General features: G+C 44.8%; 1 non-coding gene across 1 annotated transcript in view; it reads right to left on the bottom strand.

The window, feature by feature from the left end:
• The window catches only part of LOC145887875 (small subunit ribosomal RNA), a 1,824-nt gene extending 1,350 nt beyond the window's left edge, over positions 1 to 474 (bottom strand). Inside the window, exon 1 of the ribosomal RNA XR_014399355.1 lies at positions 1 to 474. This exon is cut by the window's left edge and continues 1,350 nt beyond it. This is a non-coding gene — a ribosomal RNA (small subunit ribosomal RNA).
• Between the last annotated feature and the right edge of the window lie 6,180 nt (positions 475 to 6,654).

Genomic DNA, 6,654 nt, shown 5'->3' with positions numbered 1-6,654 from the left:
TCCCCGCGTCGGGAATGGGTAATTTGCGCGCCTGCTGCCTTCCTTGGATGTGGTAGCCGTTTCTCAGGCTCCCTCTCCGGAATCGAACCCTGATTCCCCGTCACCCGTAAGAACCTCGGTAGGCCGATACCCTACCGACGAAAGTTGATAGGGCAGACACTTGAATGATCCGTCGCCGGTGCGAGACCGTGCGATCCGCTGAGTTATCCAGAGTCACCAACACGTGTCGGGCGCGACGCGAGGCCGGCCCGGTCGGTTTTTGGACTGATAAATGCACGCCCGCCGCGAGGCAGGCGCCTGCCGCATGTATTAGCTCTAGATTTTGTACAGGTATCCACGTACGATGTACGATCAAATGAACCATAACTGATTTAATGAGCCATTCGCAGTTTCACTGTACGAGAGCGCGTACTTAGACTTGCATGGCTTAATCTTTGAGACAAGCATATGACTACTGGCAGGATCAACCAGGTAGCTACGAGAGCTGGGCTGGGCGGCACGAGGCCGCCGCCTTTTCACGCACCGGGTCCGACGCCCGCGAGGACGCGACCCACCGACCGACACTCTTTGCTTGGTTCGCCGCGCGAACTCGGAAAACCGTCACCGACGCCGGCAGCGCCGACCGCAGTCGAAAACGAGAGCGGGTCGGCGTATGCTCACCGGCGAGGCTGGCAACTGTACCGAACGCTTGCGATGGGACACCCCGTGAAAGCGACCGGCGTCGTACGAGCAGCAGCACATCTGCTCAGCGAGCCGCGCGCCTACAGGCGGTAGAAAACGCACGCGAGCGCGTTTCACCCATCCAGTGTGGGTTGCCCCACATAGTAGGGCTGGAACGGTTCTGCGTCCACCGCGAGACACCCACTTCCTCGTGACGCACGAAACTCGCTCGGGTCTCCTGCAGGTTTGTTTGTTTGTCTGTCCGTCCGCGCGCGCTGGTTTACAAGGCGGCCACCTTGTGCGAGTGCGAGCCGCGGGTGTGCGACGCCAACACGCCAACGACACACAACTCTTCAGAGAAAATCCGTCGTTTTTCCTCATTGGCGTGTCCCTGTACGTTCGCGCGTCCAGGGTCCAGGCCTCGCCGGGCGGCCGCGCGTTTTCGCGCGTCCGATGTTTGAAACGAGGCCCGCGCGTACTGCGAATGCGTGTGACAGGCCTTCAGCAACAGGCCATCAGCCAACGACCGTTGATTGGCACTTTGTAAAAAATTGGGACTCTGTCGTTTTTTTGCCCGGCCATTTCGCTGGCCCTGTACATTTGGGCGGCCAGTAGAGTGACCCTGTACATTCGCGCGGCCTAGGTTGTGGGCTCGCCGGCCGGCCGCGCGGATTCGTGTACTCGATGTTTGAAACAAGGTGCGCGCGCACTGCGAATGCGTGTGGCAGGCCTGCAGCAACAGGCCATCAGCCAACGACCGCCGTTTGGCACTTTGAAAAAATTTGGGACTCTGTCACTTTTTTGGCTCGCGCGAGTGAGAATGTACAGGGCCACTCTACTGGCCGCGCAAATGCATAGGGCCAGCGAAATGGCCGGGCAAAAAAACGACAGAGTCCCAAATTTTTTCAAAGTGCCAAACAACGGTCGTTGGCTGATGGCCTGTTGCTGCAGGCCTGCCACACGCATTCGCAGTGCGCGCGGGCCTCGTTTCAAACATCGAGTACGCGAATCCGCGCGGCCGGCCGGCGAGGCCTGGACGCTGGTCGTGCAAATGTACAGGGCCACACTACTGGCCGCGCAAATGTACAGGCCAAGCGAAATGGCCGGGCAAAAAAACGACAGAGTCCCAAATTTTTTCAAAGTGCCAAACAACGGTCGTTGGCTGATGGCCTGTTGCTGCAGGCCTGCCACACGCATTCGCAGTGCGCGCGGGCCTCGTTTCAAACATCGAGTACGCGAATCCGCGCGGCCGGCCGGCGAGGCCTGGACGCTGGTCGTGCAAATGTACAGGGCCACACTACTGGCCGCGCAAATGTACAGGCCAAGCGAAATGGCCGGGCAAAAAAACGACAGAGTCCCAAATTTTTTCAAAGTGCCAAACAACAGTCGTTGGCTGATGGCCTGTGGCTGCAGGCCTGCCACACGCATTCGCAGCGCGCGCGCACCTTGTTTCAAACATCGAGTGCACGAATCCGCGCGGCCGGCCGGCGAGCCCACAACCTAGGCCGCGCGAATGTACAGGGTCACACTACTGGCCGCGCAAATGTACAGGCCAAGCGAAATGGCCGGGCAAAAAAACGACAGAGTCCCAAATTTTTTCAAAGTGCCAAACAACGGTCGTTGGCTGATGGCCTGTGGCTGCAGGCCTGCCACACGCATTCGCAGTGCGCGCGCACCTTGTTTCAGACATCGAGTACGCGAATCCGCGCGGCCGGCCGGCATGGCCCACAACCTAGGCCGCGCGAAATGCACAGCCTCCTGGAAAACAGCCTCCTGGTTTTTGCCTGCCCACGACCAACCGTGCAAGTGCGACCGGCGGGGCTGTGACGTCGTTGTAAGCGATGCCGTGCGCCATCCGGACCACAATTCAGTTGCACGCGCGCGGACAGGGTTGGGCGCGCGCGGCCCAACGACCCCCCGCCCCTATCCTTCCCATTGTTAACTCAAAAAAAAAAAAAAAAAGCCGATCGTCGGACTTGGTTTTTTTTTCCAAAAAAAATTTCAAAAAAAAAAGAAGAAGCGACCCCGCACGCCAACAGGCATGCAGAGTCGCTCCTTTTGCGCCCGCCCTTGCGGACAAATCGACAGATCTTGAGGCTTACTCTCAACAAATCGCAGTGAAAATACTGCTCTAGTGATTACGACACCCCGATCTTCAACTAGGTCGTTTGCGAATGATTTTCAACTTTTTTGTTGGAGCATTTTCTTGCTATTTTTTTCACAGTAATTGACTATAAAAAATAAGATTGATAATGCAATTAAATAAACAGCCTAAATAAACAGCCTAAATAAGCCAAATTAACTAATGATGACGTGAATTCAATCGCGCGGAACGCGAAAATGATGACGCAGGTCTACGCAGGTTTTTCCCCTTAAACATGGTATCCGCTCTTACTTTAATTTTTTTTTTTTTATCTATTTAGCGCACTCTGCAAGGAATATAGTTTGTCTTTTGTTTGATTTAAATTTTTGTTTACTGTTTTTTTTTTTTTTTATGTTTCTTTTAGTGCCTGCTTCAATTTTCAATTCCAATGTGCACTATCCGACCTCCACTTTGGTACGTTTTACTATTGTCCCCGGACAGTTTATTCAACTGGTATGTACAATTTAAACCTTGTTTTGTTTGTAAGTTTTTGTAATTATAACATGTGTATTTTGCAAAATCAATTGCAAAAAATTCTTGTACAGCACTTACAATAGACCAATAACATTGTAACCAATGGTAGGCTATAGCAAGAAAAAGAGAATAAATACAAAAGTAAGTGAAAGCCAATTTCTAAAATCTGTCAACATGTACTTTGGGTTTTAATTAATACTTGAACAGTGTAATTACTCGGTTTTCACGGGTCATATTCTCATATAGTAGTCAAGGCACGAGGTTCTCCTTTTGGTAACTGTGGTTTAACAACTTTTGGGGGCAACCGAAAAAACACTTGAAGCCTCTAATTACATAAATTCCTAGGTTTTAAATTAACATAACTTCTTTTTCAACATGACTGCACATTTGCACATTTTCCAATTTTATCATTTCTCCTGGCGCTTTTCATCCTGGATCTTTATAAGTTTGTGAGATTCATCAAAAGCTTTCTGAAATTTTCTTACCAGTTCAAGTTCAACTTTAAGTTTAAGTTTTTCTTTTTCTCGAATATCTTTAACATGTAGGAAAAAACATTTTTGTCGGGATTTGCAGTTTGGTAAAAAACCTACGTGTGTCTTCTACGTAGTGCACTCCTGGCTAAACACAAGCTTCAAAACAGTCCGAATTTGATCTAGCATTGTTCTTACGTTCAACGGTTTTCCCTGGGGTGACAGAAAAATCGAACTGAGGTATTACAAACAGTAAGTATGCATGTCACAGTCAGCTTCTGCAATCGTAAATGGCTTAAACCTTGTTTTATTTTGTTTATAATGAATATTTTTGTTTCATCCATTGTCGTGTGTGGCTAATAAGATCCTATCAACCAACCGTTTAACAACTTTCGTGAAGTGAAAAGTTCTTCTCGTAGGTGAAAAATTAGCGGACTTTAAATTGAAATTTTGGGCCGTACCTTGGTTTGCATCTTTTCCGTTTATTTGTTTGGTTTTGCTGACTACTTGTTTTCAGCTGAACGTTAAAGATTTTCAAACTAATTTTGACAAATACTTATTATTTCGTTTATATTACTGTGTTTAAACACTATATAGTAGTAGTTATACAAATGCGTGACCGATATGATTGGCTTCATAATAAGTATTATTGTCCAAAAGAATACATAATATATAGTAGTTCTGTATTTTTTTAACCAACCTTGCATTTTTCAACGTTATGAAAATTTGCGGCATGTTTCATAGTTTCTAAATTACAACCATCAATACTGATTAGCTAACAACACAGAAACTACCTGCTTTCAAAACAACATAACGTCTCAAAAAGTATCCAAAATTCACGGCATGATGTGAAACCCCACAAACCTTAACCAGCGGAACATTAACCAGCGCTCTGTGGCAAATTGGTAAATCACAGTAAATAATACATTCATAACGTTCACAGATGCCACTACAAAAACGAGCAGTGAAAACCAAATTGGCGTATGTCATGACCGAAAACGCATTTTTGAAACTATGGTGGCTAATGTTGGCTAATTTCGACAATTTCAACATTTTTGAATTAAGCGACTTGAAATTTCGTTTTTACCCTATAGCACGGTCAAATTTTGTTTCCAAATCCAATTTTTCGCAGAGGACTATGTACATATGCGGATTTTGCGATTGATTCTTATTTCCTAAACGAGGAATACTGGATAACATCAATTGCCAACCCAAATTGCGTGATTTGCAATTTAGCAAAGAATGTTTATTTCGACGTACAACGCGTAATAACCTTGTCTTTTAAATCAAATGTAAGAATTTACTTTTACAAATTGAAATTTAGCAGACATATACTGACGTAACACGCTACATGTTTTATGTTTTTCTTGCAAGCATTCATGTATCTGTTTTAGGAATGCACTATTAAAGTGCCATACACTCCTAGGTGAAAACTTTGGCGGAAACAGGACTAAAATTTCTTTCGCAAACATCAATGAAATGATAGTTTCCCTTTTGTAAAAAAAATTAAAATACAACCAAAATTTCTATAATGAATGTTGCGGGTTTAATACTTTACTGGATACAAGCTATATCAAATTCGAACCAACCGTTTTTTATCGAATATCTAATATCTTTTTGCACGCATGCATAGTTCTGAAATTCGCTGTAATGTTCCATGTTAATATCCTCTGCAAAGATTAATGCTGTAGCTTTGGTACTTTTGGAATTGATCGAGCTCTTTAAACCGCCGTCCGAGAATTTGCGCCCGTTTTATGGCAAACTTTTATGGAAGTTGTAGCTTTAGTGATTTTGGAGTTGATAAGGGCCAAGGTACTTGAAACATTAAAGTTTCGTTGTTTAACCACTTGGTGATAAACTTGATTTGTTTAAATCAAAGTCGAATACAATTGTTTAAGCCTAAAAAACTTTAAAACATTGTCGTATCAATATCAGTTCGTTTTAATATCGCAAGTTTTATTTGTTCTCTCCTAGGTGGGATGTTTAATTGAATTGTTGCCAGAACTGACAAATTTGAATTTGAATTTCAAATAATAAAAAAAAAATTGGGTGAACACAAAAATTTAGTTTTTGTGAATAAATTTCGTAAATCTTAATAGAAGCGTGGTACTCTGAACTTCAGAAATCTCGATCGTGCCCTGTTTGTACTGAGGACCCCAAAACTGTCTCGTTGCTGATGTATTGTGTTTCACCCATTCTACACTGCTGTCATCCCGAATATTTTTTCCATTTCTTCCCGACCCACCATTGCATTCTAGGTGCGGTAAAACGAAATAACATAACATGACTTTGCTTCGATACAGTAACCCACATTCATTCAAAATTGTGTTAGATTGATTGCAGTTCTTATTCTGCTTTGTTTGCAATTATGTCATCTACGTCAGTGGTTTGACGAATGCTTACAGAGGAATCAAGAGGTTTGGCGGGAAAAAAAGACAGATTAGGACCCTATTATAGACGAGTAGTATATAGTTGATAGAGTAGGTCTGTTTTCCGTGTCAAGGAATTCGGGGTCCCACGCAATTCAGCGTGAATTTATTGTCCTGGATTGTTTCATGAATGCAACCGTTTTCTAATGCCTTTCAGATCACGCGAAAGGCGACGAGACCAACAAATAATTATCAGAGTATCGACTACCTATTGTAACCGCTAGCAAAAATTCAGCCTTATTTTGAGAGCTCTTGAAAAGCACACACATACAATGGTTTGCGTTCCTTGTCCATTGGATTTGCAATGTTGGGTGTATTCAGGGCCACACTGAATATTGCCGTGTTTTGTCAGGCCACTTGTTACCCTTTTTTTGCCACCCGTCATGTACAGCATACACTCGTTAAAGTGGTGTCCAGACTTGATTATCTTGCCACTTCAGGTGCAAAAATCGCAGATTTCGTGGCGTTTTCGAACAGT

This window comes from Ascidia mentula, chromosome 1 (assembly GCF_947561715.1).
Source record: "Ascidia mentula chromosome 1, kaAscMent1.1, whole genome shotgun sequence".
Taxonomy (NCBI): domain Eukaryota; kingdom Metazoa; phylum Chordata; class Ascidiacea; order Phlebobranchia; family Ascidiidae; genus Ascidia; species Ascidia mentula.
Note: the sequence above shows the minus strand (reverse complement) of the source record. Positions and strands in the feature narration are given on the sequence as shown.